General features: G+C 42.3%; 1 protein-coding gene and 1 pseudogene across 4 annotated transcripts in view; one reads left to right on the plus strand and one right to left on the minus strand.

Annotated features, from left to right (window-relative positions):
* Positions 1 to 19,583, plus strand: part of CREB5 (cAMP responsive element binding protein 5) — a 413,326-nt gene that overhangs the window by 372,740 nt on the left and 21,003 nt on the right. The window lies entirely within an intron of this gene.
* LOC114901805 lies at positions 3,218 to 6,136 on the minus strand (annotated as a pseudogene).

Genomic DNA, 19,583 nt, shown 5'->3' on the forward strand with positions numbered 1-19,583 from the left:
ATCTCTGGATTTTGGTTAATTATTTGAAAGTAGGAGTATTAAATTCACTGTTGAATTCAGAGCCCACTATGATTAGTTTTCTGCAGACAAATAGGGTATATACCTCTTCTCCCACTACACAGGCCCAATTCCACATGCAAACCTAAGAAGTTACTGAGAAGAGAATGTCAGGGCTGAAACTTTACATACTTCCCTTTAAAGATCTTTACGGGGTTGGAATTATTTGAAAGATAACAGAATACAATGCAATAACCATTTTAGGAGCCAGAGGGAGAAAACTGGGAGAAGTGCCCCAGCTGCCATTGGGAAAGGAGAGTACGGTTAGGCCCTTACTGACACTCCCCGATAGGTCTTGGGATCTGCCCTTGCCTCCTAGTTTGGTGGATCCTACCAGGAGCACCCGCCTCCAGCTGAGGAGACGCAGATGCCTGCCAGTTTAACAAACTCTACTCTTAGCTTCCCCCCAAGCACAGTGGCTGACACTGTCGCTGTGGCTCCTGACAAGAAGTAGACCAGCCTCAGAACACATTGCCTCAGTGCCACGGAAAATACACAGCACATGGGCTGTTAGCATTTTCAGATGTCATCTCTGTTTCTTATTTAACTTCAAGATGCAGCTGAGTTCCAGATTAGTCTCCAGGATAGCAGAGGAAGCTTGGACTGGCAGTCAGGAGGCATGGGATCTAATTCACCTTCAACCTTGAACTTGTCATGGGACCACCATAGCCTTTTAATCTTGCTGAGCCTCCTTTTTTTTAATCTGTGAAAGATATCTTGAAATATAAATAAAATGTAATCTGTGTTTTGCTCCAGGTGGGCCCCCAAACTCTTCCAGTTATTAGAGCCTATGGTTATAGAAAATAATTCTCCGTGTCGTTTATGATCACTGCCATTTGTGAGACAGAGTGAGTTGATGAATTCCATTAAGGACAGAGAGGAAATGTCACACAGAAGATATTTTGTTATTAAGTTGGATTTTGATACCAGCCCATTTTAACACCCACATCACAACGGTCTTGTGGAGTCTCCTTCAAAGTAATAAAATAAATAACTGATTGGTAAATGGCATTGACTCCTGGTTTAGTTAACCTGGCAGTCAGATTAAGGCAGGGTTTCTCGATCTTGGAATTATTGACATTTTGGCTAGAGAATTCTTTGTTGTGAGGGACTGTCCCATGCATTATTAAATGTTCAGCAGTATCTCTAGGCTGTACCCATTAGATGCCAGTAGCACCTCCCGTCCAAGTTGTGACAATCAAAAATGTCTCCAGATATTGCCAAGTGTCCCCCAGGGGGCAAAATCACCCTCAGTTGAGAACCACTGGATTGAGTCGTGACTAAAAGTCCCCAGTTTAGGTCAGGTTTAACTACATATATTTGATATGCTGCAATCTGAAAATGCTAGCTAGCCCCAGAACACCAGCAGTATCTATTAGGTTCAGGTTAGAACAATCTAACCTTGATCGGAAATAGCACTAGAAATAACCCATTTAATCTACAGTGTCCCAGGACCTCAGAATAATGGAATCTACTAGATTTCAATCTTTTTGGAAATGGGCAGAATTGTCTTTGTATAATATATTTTACTGTGCACAGAATAAATGCTCATTAAATGTATGTTGAAAGAATGAACAACTTCCCCCAAAACACCAGGGGAGCACAGAAGGAGGAGCTGCCATGCACAGCCAGTCATTCTGGGTGATCTTTATTCTACAGGAGAAAATGAAGCAAGTGTTGGCCAGTTGGAAGGGAAGAAAGAATCTTTGGGAGGGAGGCTGCCCTTACCCTAGCTGAAATGGAGCCAGGTTAAAACTCTCTTCTGATTTAAAAAAAAAAAAATGTCATGGAACATTTAATGACCAACCACAGTGCATTAGAGCCCAAGCTATATGTACGTCACCCATGCTCCCCAAGAGCATTTAAGAGTGAAAGATTCAGTTACTTTAAGTCTTCTGTATTCCTAAATTGGCATATATTTTAGTGGCGTGGGATGTGGAAATCTCATATGTGCATCTGACATGTTAATCTCCCTAAAATGGTGGCCTCACTGTTTTTCCTAATGCACTTCAAGAGTATGACCTTAAATTGCATTTGAAATGTCTCACTCAGTTGTCCTGACAACTTTCTTTTCTCAGAATAAACAGAATCCACCTGTATCTGTCACCAGAGACATTGAGTTGGTTTTCATGTTTGATGTTTTATAGGTATTCTTTGAACCAACCTTCAAATTCAGGACAATATTAAATCTAAATTCACGAATCATCAGGTCTGATTCATGAGATGTGTAGATTTTGGCTGATATTATTTTGTAACCATTAAGTTCTGAAATGATCAAAACTGACTTAATAGGAGAAGCTTTGCCTCTTACCTGGGTAATTATTGTCATTTAGAAGGAAATCAACCAGGCTGGTGATCTTCCAGCCCCATCTCCACACTTCACTGTGGGTGTGTTTTAAAATTTGAATGGCAAGTGCTTTGGGGAAACATTACCTAATTAGCCCTGGGTGAGAAATTCTCTTCTGTGGTGTCCTTTTGATAATATACTTAATTGACAACTGATGTTACCGCGATCTGAATTTTATCTGAGATCAAAACTAAGCAAAGATCAGGAGAGAGTGCTTTCGGAGGGCTTACCATCTCTGCACATGGAGAGTGTGAAAAATTAGGATTCAGAAAGAAGTGTAACTGTTATTTCAGAAGGTAAATTAATATAGTACTAAGTACCAGTGTGCTCAGCATGAATCTTGAATACACACTCCTAGAGTCCCTGATTTTTATCCTGTGATACACACTCTATCTTTAAGTGAAAAATGGAGACTAGTTTAAAAATTTTAAACCTGGGATGATAAAAGAAAGACTTAGAAGAATGAGTACATGCTTCTTTCCATTCATTTTCCCTGTCTATATTTCCCCAGTCTTCCAAGAACACCAAGGGAGGCAATGTTGTGTAGCCAGATTGAGTAACTTAGATGTATTTTTTCTTGTTGGAATCTGATTTAAAGATTCCCCACCCTCACCCCTGGGAAAATAGTTGGGGTTGGTTGCAAAAGAGTATAATATTTACTTCTTTGTTTGTTTAAAAATTGAGTTTTTAGTACATATCCCTCCTACTTCCAGCAAGGATTCTTTTTGTTTTTTGGTGTTTTTTTTTTTTTTGACAAGAAAGTAGGATTTATTGGTGGGCATGAGTAAGGAGGGGACAGCAACAAGGCTTTCATTAGTGCAGGGCCCGCCGTTTGTCCAGAGGGCCACGATTAGGGATGTATTTGGCCCCATAGCCATCCGGGATAAGCCGCTTTTCTGCCACCGTGTTTTCAAATTTGTCGGAGTTAAACTTAGTAAATCCCCACTTCTTGGATATGTGGATCTTCTGGCGGCCAGGGAACTTGAACTTGGCCCTGCGGAGGGCCTCAATCCCACGCTCCTTGTTCTGTAGCTTGGTGCGGATGGACATTATGACTTGGCCAATGTGGACCCTGGCCACTGTGCTCTGGGGCTTTCCAAAGACACCGCGGCCTATCAGCTCCAGCACAGGACAACATCTTGTTGATGCGGATGGCAGTGGAAGAGGTGGAGCTGCACTCGGATGTGAAAACCATCTTTGCCACAGCTTTTCACCACGTACTTGTTCGCACAAATACAAGGAGCTTCTAGGGCTTCAGAGGAGCGCTGCTTATACCCATCCGACACACCATGTGGCCACAGAGTGGGAACTCATCCACCTTTGACCTCTTCCGCCCCAGGTCAAAGATGCGGATCTTAGCATCAGGGACACCTCGGCAGAAGGTAGATTTTGGGTACGGCTTGTTCTTAACAATACCGGTAACAGCAAGCGGGGCGGCGTCCCACGGTGACACCATGATCTTTAGTGGCGCGCCGAAGGGAAAGAGGCGCTCCCACGCCTGCTCATGCCTTATATAGGCAGTCTGTATTCACGCGTAGGAACCATGGAGTCCGGGCGAGGGCGGGTAGACGCCCTCAGGTCGAATTTTACCTGAGATCAAAACTAAGCAAAGGGCAGTGGACTGACGAGAGTCCTTTTGGAGGGCTTATCTCTCTGCACACATGAAGAGTGTGCAGAATGAAGTCCACTCTTGCAGAAGCAGTAGTCTGTAAATGCAGATGGCCCTTCCCCTGGTCAGCTGGGCTTCCCCCACGTGAAGTCTGCAGCCTCCAATATGCTCTTCAAAGCATTATGCCATTCTGAAAGTCAGGCTGGATGCTGGGTGGAATGTGTCACAGAAACGGAAGAACAACTCCCCATTGCTAGAGCTGCCATCACTATTTCCACTGGGCTTAGCGGTGACACGTTTGGTTAACCATTTTGTTAGCCTCCGGTTAACCACGCATGCTTTGAAAACCTTACAGAAGTGGGGAGATGTCTATATATAATGTTATTCATATAAAAAGCCAACCCCACAAGATACAGTTCTTTCCTTAGCTGCCACACCAAATCCAGACTCTCTATAACTGGCATTTGGTGAAAGGAAGAAATCACTTGATAAACACTCTTTGGTGATTAATTTATCTGTAAACTAGGGTGGAGTGGAAAATTCTCTAAAAAAGGGAATCGAGCTTGTCTGAGTTTGGAGTCCTTTGACTCAATCTTGTATCCACTTCTCTTTTACAATGATTCTGCCTTATCATTGTGTACGAATAAATACAAATATCAGAGCCCTTGGGTAGAGCATGTTTTCCACCTCCAGTTGAGCTGACTTCCTTTCCTCCTCTATATCTTTCTCCCTTCTCTCTGGCCTTTTGCCTCTTTCTTCCTTTTTGCCTTTTCCACATGCTTTTTATATTATCTACCATCTTCTTCTAACTAGGCAAACTGTCAGGCTGCACCACAAAGAACAACGTCAGGTTCAAATCCCTTGTTTACACTGGCTCTCGAGCAGGTGACTTAACATTTATTTCTTCAGAGGAATTTCCTACATCTTCAGATCATGGGGGATGATCTTCATCACCTACTTCGAAGGTTTAGTATCTGTAAAGAACTTTGCTCGCTCTAGAAGGAAGGCACTGATTTAGGACAAGCTACTACATTATTGTCAGTCCCTGGTGAGTAGTTGCTTAGGAGAAATTTGGAGTCAGAAAAGAAATTGCTTAAGCAGGAAGAGAAGACAGTTCATGAAAATGATATCTTAAGCTTGTTAGAAGATAAATTCTTAGGCCATTTTCAATGAATAAATCAAACAGAAAGCTTTCTATTTGGCATTTTTAGAACGGTACTCAGTTGTGACAATATGATTTAAAGAGGTGGTTCCACATTCCCCACTCCACCACCCCCATTACTTAGGTTGTAGGCAGTGAAACAGTAGAGTTAGATCTCTGGTTTATTGAATTGTACACCATGGAGACAATAGAAATGAAGAGGTAAAAAGATAGCTTAGCAAGAGACTGTAATTTCACTCTTAAAAATGTGCCAAATAGTTAATGTATTCTGCTAGTCATACCTCCTGAAACAAGAAAAGCTCTCCAATTAGAAAAGAGTACAGAAAACTTATTCTTCAACAGCTAGATATTAATGGAATTTTTAAAATGCGTGTGAGAATCAACATGATTTGGATACACATCAGCTCAGAAAAAAAAGTTGTTCCTCATTTTTTGGCTGGAAATGCTCTGGACTATCATCTTCTTGGGCCTAATTCAAAAGTTCTCCTTAAGCATAACTTTTTATAAACACACAAACAACCAGACTCTTCATAAATTATAAATGGCTTTTCTTGGAAATGCCTTAAATGTAGATATGCATTATAAAAAAATTTTTTTTTTGCCTTAAATGTAAACATCAACCAAAAAAAAACCCATTTTGTGTTTTGTTTTAGTTTCCCCATGCACAGCTTTATACTTGCTGCTGTGTTTTGCCTAGAGACCCAAAGATTGTGCTGTGATAGAAGCTTTTATTAATGATGGTGCTCCTTCATCCCAAGTCTCTCCCAGGTTTCTCCTGGTCCTTCCTGCTCAGTGAGAACAGGCCATTGACAAATGACATTACTGATTCTCCATGTGCTCAGAGCCCAGGGGCTATTGGTGGATGTGCTGTCTCTGTTGTCTGAGAGCTGCTGAGTTGCGCACCATACAGTCCAGACCACTCACAGGCAGACCGGGAAGTCTTGGAGGATGGTAGAGCCATCACAGCAAGCTGATTTGGCTATTGGTCCAGTGGCTTTGGACCACGAACACTTACAAAGCACCCCCCAAAAAACTTAAGCAGCACTTAATGATCAGAGTTTATTACACACTCTTTCTCTTCCCCACCCCCATCCCCAGTCTTCTCCCATATCTTTGTTGACATGCTTGGGGGGACTCAAGCAGGGATCAGATCAGAGGCAAAGGAGAGTGTGGAGAACAGAATGTACCATATACCATTTTACCAAGAAGAAAATCAGAACTGGACATATGCCACATGTTAGTGAGGTGTGGATATCGATACCAAGGGGCAGGACAACTTATACTTCCGTACAATCTACTACCCATAGTTTAAGAGAAACACATGGAGACTCTTTACCTATAATAAGCTTGAGGCCCCCTTGGCCAGACAACACAGGTCTCCACAAGGAATGGCACACATCTTGCCATTCCCCAGCAAGTGGAATAAAGCTAGAACATGACAATATGGAACAGCCGTCTTGGAGAAGCCTTGCCAACACCAGGCAGAGGTGTGTCCAGGAAGGTCCTTTTAGTCAGACATTCAGATGCAGAAGTTTGAGCACCTGAGTTACTGAGAGGTGTCCTCTGGGGATGGAGTGGGGGTGGGAGGGCAGTGCCCACTGAACACAGCTGCTCTAGGAAGGGTGTGGGTAAGGATCTGATGGAGGACTGGTGATGGGGTGCCTGGCTGCTCCACCCAAGCAGCACACTGCCAAGTCGTGGACCTCCCGCCTCCGACACTGCTGTGCAGTGGCTCTTCATGATGGTCATCAAGCACACACACAAGGACTGCTGTGCATTAAAAGGGGAGCAATTGGTATAGTTAATGTTGCCCGCTGTCCATCTTTCTTGGGATGATGGGAAGTGTAGCAGTGAGGAGAAATCCTATCCATCACTATTCATTGCATCACTTTTTTGCCCAGTAATGAGGTCACCCCACTCAGGAAGGGCCCTGGGATGCACATATGGTATCAAGTTTGCTGTGGGAACTTGAATCTGAATTTCATGACTTCTGTGCAATTAAAACCCCAAACTTAGTGTTGCATTAACATGGATTTTCCATAGTGAGTTATAAATGCAAAGTTCTATGTTTCATATGTCTTTTTCTAACATATGTTACTGCCTGTGTTTCTGATTAAAAGCTCGTCCAAAATAAAATAACAAAGGATGACTTTTTTTCCAATAGAACTTTCTTCTATAAAAGCTAGAAATAAGCCCTTACCTAAAATTACCCAGGCTTGCAGGTGCTGGGTTTTGGGGTGTGTGTAGTGTTCACTAGCAAGACAAAGGGCATTATTCTCCCTGCAACCACCACCAGAAGGCATTCTTTCTGTGGAGAAAATTGTAGGCCAACGCTTTAAAGACATTCCATGGCTAGGCACCACTCCTGGAGACTTGCAGGCAGCAGGCAGGCAGGAAGGCAATCATCAAATATTTATTCTAAGGCCACTGTGTATTCAGCACCTTTAAAATTGCCAGGGAAACCAGCCAGGAGCATGTAATACCTGCTAGGGCCAAGTTAGTACCCAAGGTCATTCCGTAGTGCTTAAGGAGCTCAGTAATCTGAAAGGAGCAGGGAACCCTAAAACTGTAAGATGGCAGTATCTCACCTCGGTATGGGGATATTGATAGAATAGGAAAATAAAATCCAAGAAAAGTCTCATTAACTAAAGCCGATACTTAACAGTTGCACCACCCCCATCTTTTCCTTTTACATCTCCCTTAACAGACACCCAGCTCCCATTCCCTACACACAACACACACAACACACACACACACACACACACACACACACACACAAGCATGCACTACTACTACCATTCACCATCATCATCACCTCTGCCCAGAAACGGAACCCAACTGGATGGATCAAGCCATCAGTTTGTTTTTTAAAAAAATAATGAACACATTTTAAAAATAACAAGGCAAATGTGCTAAGCTGTGCAAATACAAGGATATTCATCACAGTGTCCTTAGAGAGGGAAAATGGTAGCAGCATGTATGGAACATCAACTGAGAATTGGGATACTCCCCTAGAGAAAATCCAACATCTATTGGGCATGACGTGAGATTTTGTGGGGGGCAGGGATATGGGGACACGGGCTTGTATGGCACACATCCTGGCCTGTGCAGAGGTGAGCAGGACTCTCACCCTCTTGCATTAAGTTCTCTAATCTAGTTTTGTTGATGCAGCTGAAAAGTCACATTAGTTGTTTTGACATGTGCGTCACATAGGGGTGCTCTACAAAGTCATACGAAATCCCTGCATCCTCTGTTACATACGTAACCGCCAAGCTACGTCTCCCCTGAGCTTCCAGTGTACAGTACTGGTGTTTTTGGGGGTTTGTTTTTGTTAACCAAGCATAGTTTGTTACACTGATCCCCATTAAATTTCTCATATTGGATTCCTTAATGCTAGTCTGCCAAGATCTTTTTGGATACTGGTTCATCATCCAGTGTATTTAACACTCTCTACTAGCTTTGTATCATACACAGTTGACGGATGTGGCTTCTGCACTTCTCTTTAGTTCTAAGCCAGCTGGGAGATGATAGAATTGTAGAAAAAAGAGGGTGCCAGTGTCTGGCAGAGGAGTCAGATTCCCTGAGACATACCGAAAACCTGGCGTGGACCTTATCCATTCCAGGGCAAAGTATCTTTCTGGCTTTTATTGTTCACAATACAGTGTTTCACTTAAGGTGACATCATAGTGAATATCAGTCATTCTCAGATGAAGTCGAGAATTTCTATTAGCCCTATTAAACGATAAGAGATTCTTATTTTGCTTAAGTGCTTTATTTTTAAAATAATTTTTAATTGACAAAATTCATATAACATAAAATTAGCCATTATAAATTGTACCTTTCAGTGGCATTTAGTACATTCAAAACGTTGTGCAGGGCTTCCCTGGTGGCGCAGTGGTTGGGAGTCCGCCTGCCGATGCAGGGTGCATGGGTTCGTGCCCCAGTCCGGGAGGATCCCGCCTGCCGCGGGGCGGCTGGGCCCGTGAGCCATGGCTGCTGGGCCTGCGCATCCGGAGCCTGTGCTCCGCAGTGGGAGAGGCCACAGCAGTGAGAGGCCCGCGTACCGCAAAAAAACCCAAAAAAAAACCTTGTGCAACCATCACCTTTATCTAGTTCTAAAATATTTGCATCACCCCCAAAGGAAACCCTGTACCCATTAAGCAGTTACTCCCCATTCTCCCCTCCCCCCAGCCCCTGGCAATCACTACTCTGTTTTCTGTCTCTGTGCATTTACCTATTCTAGATATTTTGTGTAAATGGATTCATACACTATGTGACCCTTTCTGTCTGGCTTTTTCCATTTGATAATGTTTTTGAGATTCATGTATGTTTCCGCAGGTATCAGAACTTCATTCCCTTTTATGGATGAGTAATATTCCATTGTGCTTTATTTTGAATTTTAAAAATCTAAAGTAAAACAAATATATTTTAATGCTAAGAAAAAGAGGTTAATATCTCCTTTTCTTATTTTTCATCAAAAGCTGTTATTAAAACTCTGCCAACAAAACAACTCCACTCTGTCCGAGTAATTATTCAGTATATCCTTATGGCTTATACAGTTTCTTATTCCATTATGTATCCCCATGTCATAGAGGAGGAATTTGAAGCTCAAGGTGACCAGCCAAGTTGGCGGAGCCAGGCTTTTAAACCTAGATTTCTCACTCCAAGCCTTTTGTTCTTCTTCTGAAGTTCTCCGAAACAATGACATTTCTTTCTTTATTTTAGACATTCATACAACTCACTTCTCCAACAGATTCCTACCCCTTAGCAGCCATCAACTCAGACCCTCTCTCTAATGGAATTGGGAGCTCAGGATCCTGCCCTCATTAGTTAGGTAGATTAGGACATGTAGAGCCAGGTGGTTTACTTATCTAAGGACTTATTTAAAGCTGTCTTACAGTAGAATGAAGACTATCTCCTGCCCTCAGAACAGCAGTTGGTTCTGAAATTCACTAAAGTGCACAGCCTGGGCTTCCCTGGTGGCGCAGTGGTTGAGAGTCCGCCTGCCGATGCAGGAGACATGGGTTCATGCCCCGGTCCGGGAAGATCCCACGTGCCACGGAGCGGCTGGGCCCGTGAGCCGTGGCCACTGAGCCTGCATGTCCAGAGCCTGTGCTCCGCAATGGGAGAGGCCACAACAGTGAGAGGCCCGCGTACCGCAAAAAAAAAAAAAAAAAAAAAAAGCACAGCCTCTTAAAATGCTCACCAGCCTGATGCATTATAAATGACAGCCCCTGAGTCAAAGAGATGCAGGGAAGCAGTATCTGAAATAGAACAATTCTATAAATGTGTGTTCATTAATTTCTTCACTTAAGAATAAATTGAAGGCTCACTCTTGCAGAACTGTAATTACTATACGATTTAGACATTAATATAAAAAGGGTGGCAGGGAAATTGCTTAAGATTTGTCTCTCGGGTTTGTTTGGCTTTTTAACCACCGAAGTTTAACATGTCACCTAGCGCTTAGGTCTGCTTTACCTCACTTTAGAAGTTATACCCTCAAATGGACAATGAGAGAGTGAAATCAAACACTGAATTCTTTTCCTTGCTTACTTTAGAATTGCCGAAGTTCCACTTTTCTGAGGTACCATCCTTATTTGTGAGATTTCCTTGCATCATTTTCCAGTGGACTAGAATACTGATGTACAATGCAATTCCTTTGTGTTTTTTAATAATTACATCATTTCTAATATCTTCAGAGTTAATACTTTTTAATGACAATATGACAAAGAGTATGAATAGTTTTCCTCCCAGACCCTATAGGATCCTCCCCTTTTCCTGGTAATCTCTTCTGCCAACCTGGTAGCCTTTTTTGAAATTTTACTACCAAACCAAAATCTAAAGCAGAAGAATACTTAAACTGTGAAACCATCAGGGCTGAGTTACATTATACAAGTTTTGAAAGGAGCATACTTTATTCCAAGTGATTAAGCCGGGTGTGATTTTAATTAATTTTCTTAACAATGATTCTGAAATAAATGTGGATTTTAAGATCCACTCTGCTGTCAGAGTTATATGATCATTCTCAGCAGACATCCTGAAGCCAAGATGTGAATCTGGGCATTAAAGCTATTTCTGCCTTGGCTAAGCGAAGTGCATAGTTTGTGTAACTATCCCGTGGCACCCTCTCATCCCTACCTCTCTCCAACTTTGGGAAGCATTTTGGGATCCAACTGGCGACATAGTGTCATAAAATTCCGTGGATAAATATCAGTTATTTTTCGTGAATTCAGAGACTTAATTTCAGAAATCCTTGATACCTAGAGCAAGTCAGTAATCATCGATATTGCAAGCACTCCTCCAGTGAAGACTTCTGGAGGTGTCACACCATTGACCATGTGGACCATTCAGGAGCCTGTGTTACCACCTCAGCTGATCAACTATGTTGGGAAGGAGAAAGAAAGAGGAAATTACATTTACAGAAATACATTGGGGTGGCCACTGATGGCGATTGTTTCATGTTCAAAAGGAAATATGAAGATGGATTTTATCTTATTTTCATATAGATAGTCTCTCACTTGTGGTCAATCAGCAACACTACATTTTGATGTTATCACGTTCTTTTCTGGAACAAAACCCAAGAGCCGTTTTTAATTAAAACCTTTCTGGAAAGAATGCTTCAACCATGCCTACCCCCCATCCAACTGAATTTCAAATATTTGTTTAATTCGGTTTGGCTTTCAGAGTCTGTAAAGCATAAGCAATCGGCCGAGCTGAAAATGGAGAAGAAATGTTTTTAAAGTTCCACAAATGTTTCTAATGGGCAAGAGTGAGTTGTTAATGGGAGATAAATTGCCTGGGGTGGGTGTGGGTGGGTGTGTCGTGCAAGTGTGCTCACGCAGGCCACATGCGTGCACCCACGTGGAGGTAATGACGTTTGCGTGTACCTGGGCCTCACAGGACATGCTGTGATGCAAAACTGTGCTAAGCTGGAGAGTAAAGAGGTGCTGGGACGAGGCCACCATGGCAGCGGTCGTGCATGGTATGGGATGAGGTAGATAGCTGGTTTCTTACCAGAACTCAGATCCTGGGCAGCAGGCCCATCCTCCCATTGGGAACAGTGAACAAGGAGCTGATAAAATACACAGACCGAATGAAAATGACCCCTATTGACTGAAACCAGCTGTGTCAGGCTTCTCGCTGTCTTTCTTGATTTGCTCTCTCAAATAAATGGATGTGGTAGAGGATGAGAGAAAGTAAACAGAATCATTTTTTCTTTCTTGCAGTCGCACCTCAGTAACAGCCCTGGTTTTTGTAGCTGAAAAATATGTTTATTTGCTCATTAATTTCCCTCTCTCTCCCTTGCCTTTTCTTGGCATTGGGTAGAATGTTATTTAAAATAAGACACAGTTCGGCTTCAAAGAGAAAAATCATTCTGCAAAATACAGCTTGGACTCATTTGCTGGTCATTTATCATCCCTAAGAGAGTGGGGTACAAATATCTTTATTTGGTATGTTTTAATGATTTATAGGGCGATGACTCCTGTTGGCACCAGGATACAGGGAAGCAGCAGTCTCTTTAGGACTTTTAGAAGTGCCCCAAACTGTTTAGAAATGACATGGAGAATATTAAATGTGGCATATGCACAGCAGCTCGATAATCATTTGTCTTCACTGCCTTCCTTTCAAAGATGAGGTAGGCTGGTGCTTTGGGGGTGGACTCAACCCACAGGCCTGAGATTCTCTAAGGGGTGCTTAAAAGTCTTCATTTCCACACTCGGGTGTGTGTGTTTTCTTTCCAGTACTTCAAAAAGGCTTTGGTTTTATGTGTCTCCCATTTCCTTCGGGTAGTGGGCAAATAATAATGTGCCTCACATTAGTGCCCAATAAATATTTGTTGAACGAACAGTTAAATGGAATGTTATAAGGCTTATTAGCATTATTGCCTTGGCATGAAACCTGCAAGAATAGACTTGAGGCAATCAAGTAATTTCCCTTAACAGTGCAAGCTAATTATTTGAGAGATGAAGATCTGGTGCATAATATTTATTTGTCAGGCTCCATTTGCTCCTAATTGAAGGTGGAAAAGTTGTTTGTAGCATTGAAGGGATAACATAGTGACCCACTGCTAAACAGCTTTTCAATTTTCCATGCTACTCTTTCAGGGAAGATGTATCAAGATGAAGTTAATGCGCATTCCTTTTGTTTATTTGTGTTTTCTTTTTTTCTGTTATCATTTTTTTTAGATTTTTAAATTTTATTTATTTATTTATTTTTGGCTGCATGGTGTCTTAGTTGCAGCACGTGGGATCTTCGTTGAGGCATGCCTTTTGTTGCGGCGTGTGGGCTCCTCGTTGCGGTGCATGGGCTTCTTTCTAGTTGTGGCGTGCAGGTTTTCTCTTCTCTAGTTGTGGCGCTCAGGCTCCAGAGCACGTGGGCTCTGCAGTTTGCAGCTCGCGGGCTCTAGTTGAGGCACGCAAGCTCAGTAGTTGTGGCATGCGGGCTTAGTTGCCCCGCCACACGTGGGATACTAGTTCGCCGGCTAGGGATCGAACCTGCATCCCCTGCATTGTAAGGCAGATTCTTTACCACTGGACCACCAGAGAAGTCCCTTCTGTTATCATTTTTAGAGGGCAGGCAGGGTGTGGAGCGTGGATCTCTTTTGACAGTAATTTTATAATCCACCTACCTGCCTGTATGACTTCTGAAGTCATTCTGCTAATGTTGGTTGTCTGATAAAATTGTCCTTTCATATGAATGCCACCTGCAGTGATCCAAGATGAAAATGCTACATTCGCATCCTAAACCTCAGAAACTTTCATTTCTTCATTCATTCCAGAAATATGAATTCAGTGCCCAATATGTGCCAGGCTCCGTGCTAAAGCTTTGCATTTAATACTGAGCAAAATCCAACATGGTTCCTGCTGTCATGAAGCTTATAATCTGGGATGGTTGGTGGGTATTAACTGAATGATCATTACTAAAAATCGTAACTACAAACTGAATTTTAAAAAGAGGAATATGGTTCTACTGGGTCCATGTAACAACAGGAATTGATTTAGACCAGGAGACCAGGGAGAGGTTTACCAAGGAGGATCCTGCGGCTGAGAGCTCTAGAATGTCTGAGGAAAAGGAAAGATCATCCCAGGCAAGAAGATGATCAAATGCAACGCGTTGGTGGGAAGGCCGGGCCACACTCCTCAGTGCCTATGCATATACTATATTAAGGGCTTGACCTTCATCCTCTGAACATTGGAAAGACCTAGAACGGTAATATATCTGAAGGTTAGGAAGTAGGGCTAGGGAGAACAGATACCTGGACCTTATCAGATCTGTGTTTGGGGGGAGGGAATATAAGGACCCATTCTTCATAAATGTAACGAGAGGTGATCGTGCTAAGCTCTGGATGGTCCTTTGCTGCAGTTGAGCTGCCTGGAAATTCTCACCACCCACCCTTCCCTCTGCCAAGTTTTGGAACGAGTGTATCTGGGTCTCCACTTGTGTGCTGGACTGTGCAGCAATGGCATCTTGTCATTTTTTTCTGGGTCCTGCTCTTCTTTCTGCCTTTCCTTTTAATGATGGGGAGGTGGTATAACACAGTTTATTCCTGTTTTGGCAAAGTGTGCATGGCAAGCCTTTCAGCCCCTTCTCTGCTGGCGTAGAGAACAGGCTGTGGAGGTAACTCACCTCCACCCCTCTCCAGCGGCGAGAGCTTGGGCACGTGGCTTAGTCTCTCTTTGTGCCTTGCAAGGTTGTTCTGAGGATTAGATGAGTTAATACTTGTGAAACACAGAACGAGGAGTGGCACATAGTGAGTGCTCAGTTGATGCCAGCAGTTATTATTAGCTGTTTTTACTGATATGGCAAGGTGTCAAAGATGTGTATTGTTGAAGTGAAAAAAAGCAAGATACGAAACGATATATCATAAAAAGGGCTTGCACAAACGTATTCTGACAAACGTTAAGGATATGTCTGCGGATACTTGGTGGTTATATCTGAGGAATGGGGCTTAGAAGGAAGAAGGTAGGCAGGTAGTTTTTACTTTCTCACCACATATTCTTTTTTGTTTGTTTTGTTTTTTGCGGTACGCGGGCCTCTCACTGCTGTGGCCCCTCCCGCCACGGAGCACAGGCTCCGGACGCGCAGGCTCAGCGGCCACGGCTCACGGGCCCAGCCGCTCCGCGGCATGTGGGAGCTTCCCGGACCGGGGCACGAGCTCGCGTCCCCTGCATCGGCAGGCGGACCCTCAACCACTGCGCCACCAGGGAAGCCACACCACATATTCTTGTAGTAGTATTTTTTTTTTTTTACTATGCAGCTGTATATTTTTATAATAATGAAATTATAAAGAATAGTCTAGAAAATCCATCAATAGTATTTGCTATGTCAATTAAAAAATAAAGATCTCAATATATTTTTTCATAATTTTCTCCACTTTTAAGTTTGGAGATGTCACTTAGAAACTTTTCTTGGAGTAAAGAAATGTGTATCTGAAGTCCAGCAATTCATCCAATGTTCACGTCTTTTGTTTATGTTCTATTCAAATAAGAGTTTTTTAAACCACGTGCTATCCCATTGTTATAAAATTATTCTACTTGTTCTTCCGTCTCTACGTATGCATAGAGAGAGCTGTCTGGAATACTGTTCACCCACCAAACAATGCATTTGGTTCATTGGTTGCTGACTTCATTGTACTTTTAAGAGTTGCTTAAATTTTTTATAATGAGCATTTTTATAAAAACACCGAAATCGGGGCTTGCCTGGTGGCGCAGTGGTTGAGAGTCCGCCTGCCGATGCAGGGGACACGGGTTCGTGCCCCGGTCCGGGAAGATCCCACATGCCGCGGGCCCGTGAGCCATGGCCGCTGAGCCTGCATGTCCGGAGCCTGTGCTCCGCAATGGGAGAGGACACAACAGTGAGAGGCCCGCGTACCGCAAAACAAAACAAAACAAAACACTGAAATCATTTCTAAAAATTGGAGATGAGGAGTATCTGTTCACTTTTCTGTTTAGTAATAAACACAATATGAAGCATCTAATCATTCCCAGGGATTCAGGAAGCTTAACTTTTTCAGGATGATCCTGGTGCAGGTCAGTAGCTTCTGTGTGCTACATGTTGTTCATGAAAGAGGAGGCAAGTGGGCTCCGTGGTTACTGCATCAGGACACAGGAAATGTATTCAGTGATTATCGGATATTAACATATAGTCTGGCAAACTGCCCCCCCTTTTTTTAACAAGTGGAGGCTGTTTACATTTGACTAAAGATTTTGACGAATTGAATTGGTACTTATCAATAGTTTAGTCTGACCAGCTGAGAATCATTAATATTATACAGGGCTTGCACATGGTTGCTTCCATCATCATTTAAATACAACTCTTCCATTTCGCAGTGATTACACGCCACCATCATCAATCAGATAAGAATGCAAATCAGGAGAGAACTTTGAGTCCCGTAGTAAATATTTTATGAAGCCAATGTAAGCTTGCCAACTAGAATATCATCTCTGCAGAAGACACATTTCCAAGGGGTAACTGCATTATACAGTACTTAGTACATTGTGCCCCTCAGGATATGATGATAATTGTCCATGTACAAGAAAAAACAATTTTGAAGAAACTGCGACCAAGTTGATTGCCAACTGATTTTTTTTTAACATCTTTATTGGAGTATACTTGCTTTACAATGGTGTGTTAGTTTCTGCTTTATAACAAAGTGAATCAGCTATACCTATACATATATCCCGATATCTCATCCCTCTTGCGTCTCCTTCCCTCCCGCTCTCCCTATCCCACCCCTCCAGGCGGTCACAAAGCACCGAGCTGATCTCCCTGTGCTATGCGGCTGCTTCCCACTAGCTATCTATTTTACGTTTGGTAGTGTATATAAGTCCATGCCCCTCTCTCACTTTGTCCCGGCTTACCCTTCCCCCTCCCCGTGTCTTCAGGTCCATTCTCTACATCTGCGTATTTATAACTGTCTTGCCCTTAGGTTCTTCACAACCTTTTTTTTTTTTTAGATTCCCTATATATGTGTTAGCATATGGTATTTGTTTTTCTCTTTCTGACTTACTTCACTCTGTATGACAGACTCTAAGTCCATCCACCTCACTACAAATAACTCAATTTCATTTATTTTTATGGCTCAGTAATATTCCACTGTATATATGTGCCACATCTTCTTCATCCATTCATCTGTCGATGGACACTTAGGTTTCTTCCATGTCCTGCCTATTGTAAATAGAGGGGCAATGAACATTGTGGTACATGACTCTTTTTAAATGATGGTTTACTCAGGGTTTATGCCCAGTAGTGGGATTGCTGGGTCGTATGGTAGTTCTGTTTTTACTTTTTTTAAGGAACCTCCATACTGTTCTCCATAGTGGCTGTATCAATTTACATTCCCACCAGTGGTGCAAGAGGGTTCCCTTTTCTCCACACCCTCTCCAGCATTTATTGTTTGTAGACTTTTTTGGCGGTACGCGGGCCTCTTACTGCTGTGGCCTCTCCCATTGCAGAGCACAGGCTCCGGACGCGCAGGCTCAGCAGCCATGGCTCACGGGCCCAGCCACCCCGTGGCATGTGGGATCTTCCCAGACCGGGGCACGAACCCGTGTCTCCTGCATTGGCAGGTGGACTCTCAACCACTGCGCCACCAGGGAAGCCCCTGTTTGTAGACTTTTTGATGATGGCCATTCTGACTGGTGTGAGGTGAGATACCTCATTGTAGTTTTGATTTGCATTTCTCTAATGATTAGTGATGTTGAGCATCCTTTCATGTGTTTGTTGGCAATCTGTATATCTTCTTTGGAGAAATGTCTGTTTAGGTCTTCTGCCCATTTTTGGATTGGGTTGTTTGTTTTTTTGATATTGAGCTGCATGAGCTGCTTGTATATTTTGGAGATGAATCCTTTGTCAGTTGCTTCGTTTGCAAATATTTTCTCCCATTCTGAGTGTTGTCTTTTCATTTTATGGTTTACGGTTTCCTTTGCTGTGCAAAAGCTTTTAAGTTTCATTAGGTCCCATTTGTTTATTTTTGCTTTTAGTTCCATTTCTCTAGGAGGTGGATCAAGAAGGATCTTTCTGTGATTTATGTCATAGAGTGTTCTGCCTGTCTTTTCCTCTAAGAGTTTTATAGTGTCTGGCCTTATATTTAGGTCTTTAATCCATTTTGAGTTTATTTTTGTGTATGGTGTTAGGGAGTGTTCTACTTTCATCATTTTACATGTAGCTGTCCAGTTTTCCCAGCACCACTTATTGAAGAGGCTGTCTTTTCTCCATTGTATATTCTTGCCTCCTTTATCAAAGATAAGGTGACCATATGTGCGTGGGTTTATCTCTGGGCTTTCTATCCTGTTCCACTGATCTATACTTCTGTTTTTGTGCCAGTACCATACTCTCTTGATTACTATAGCTTTGTAGTATAGTCTGAAGTCAGGGAGCCTGATTCCTCCAACTCCGTTTTTCTTTCTCAAGATTGCTTTGGCTATTTGGGGTCTTTTGTGTTTCCATACAAATTGTGAAATTTTTTGCTCTAGTTCTGTAAAACATGCCTTTGGTAGTTTGATAGGGATTGCATTGAATCTGTAGATTGCTTTGGGTAGTATAGTCATTTTCACAGTGTTGATTCTTCCATCCAAGAACATGGTATATCTCTCCATCTTTTTTTATCTCTTTAATTTCTTTTATCAGTGTCTTATAATTTTCTGCATACAGGTCTTTTGTCTCCTTAGGTAGGCTTATTCCTAGGTATTTATTCTTTTTGTTGCAGTGGTAAATGGGAGGTTTCCTTAATTTCTCTTTCAGATTTTTCATCATTAGTGTAAAGGAATGCAAGAGATTTTGTATCTTTTGCATTAATTTTGTATCCTGCTACATTACCAAATTCATTGATTAGCTCTAGTAGTTTTTTGATGGCATCTTTAGGATTCTCTAGGTATAGTATCATGTCATCTGCAAACAGAGACAGTTCTACTTCTTTTCTGATTTGGATTCTTTTTCTTTTTTTCTTCTCTGATTGCTGTGGCTAAAAGTTCCAAAACTATGTTGAATAAGAGTGGTGAGAGTGGGCAACCTTGTCCTGTTCCTGATCTTAGTGGAAATGATTTCAGTTTTTCACCACTGAGAACGATGTTGGCTGTGGGTTCGTCATATATAGCCTTTATTATGTTGAGGTAAGTTCCCTCTATGCCTACTTTCTGGAGAGTTTCTATCATAAATGGGTGTTGAATTTTGTCAAAAGCTTTTTCTGCATCTATTGAGATGATCATATGTTTTTTTCTCCTTCAATTTGTTAATATGGTATATCACATTGATTGATTTGCATATATTGAAGAATCCTTGCATTCCTGGGAACAACCCCACCCGATCATGGTGTATGATCCTTTTAATGTGCTATTGGATTCTGTTTGCTAGTATTTTGTTGAGGATTTTTGCATCTATGTTCATCAGTGATATACCATATTAACAAA

Source organism: Monodon monoceros, unplaced genomic scaffold (assembly GCF_005190385.1).
Source record: "Monodon monoceros isolate NGI ecotype Baffin Bay Population unplaced genomic scaffold, NGI_Narwhal_1 Super_Scaffold_2, whole genome shotgun sequence".
Lineage (NCBI taxonomy): Eukaryota > Metazoa > Chordata > Mammalia > Artiodactyla > Monodontidae > Monodon > Monodon monoceros.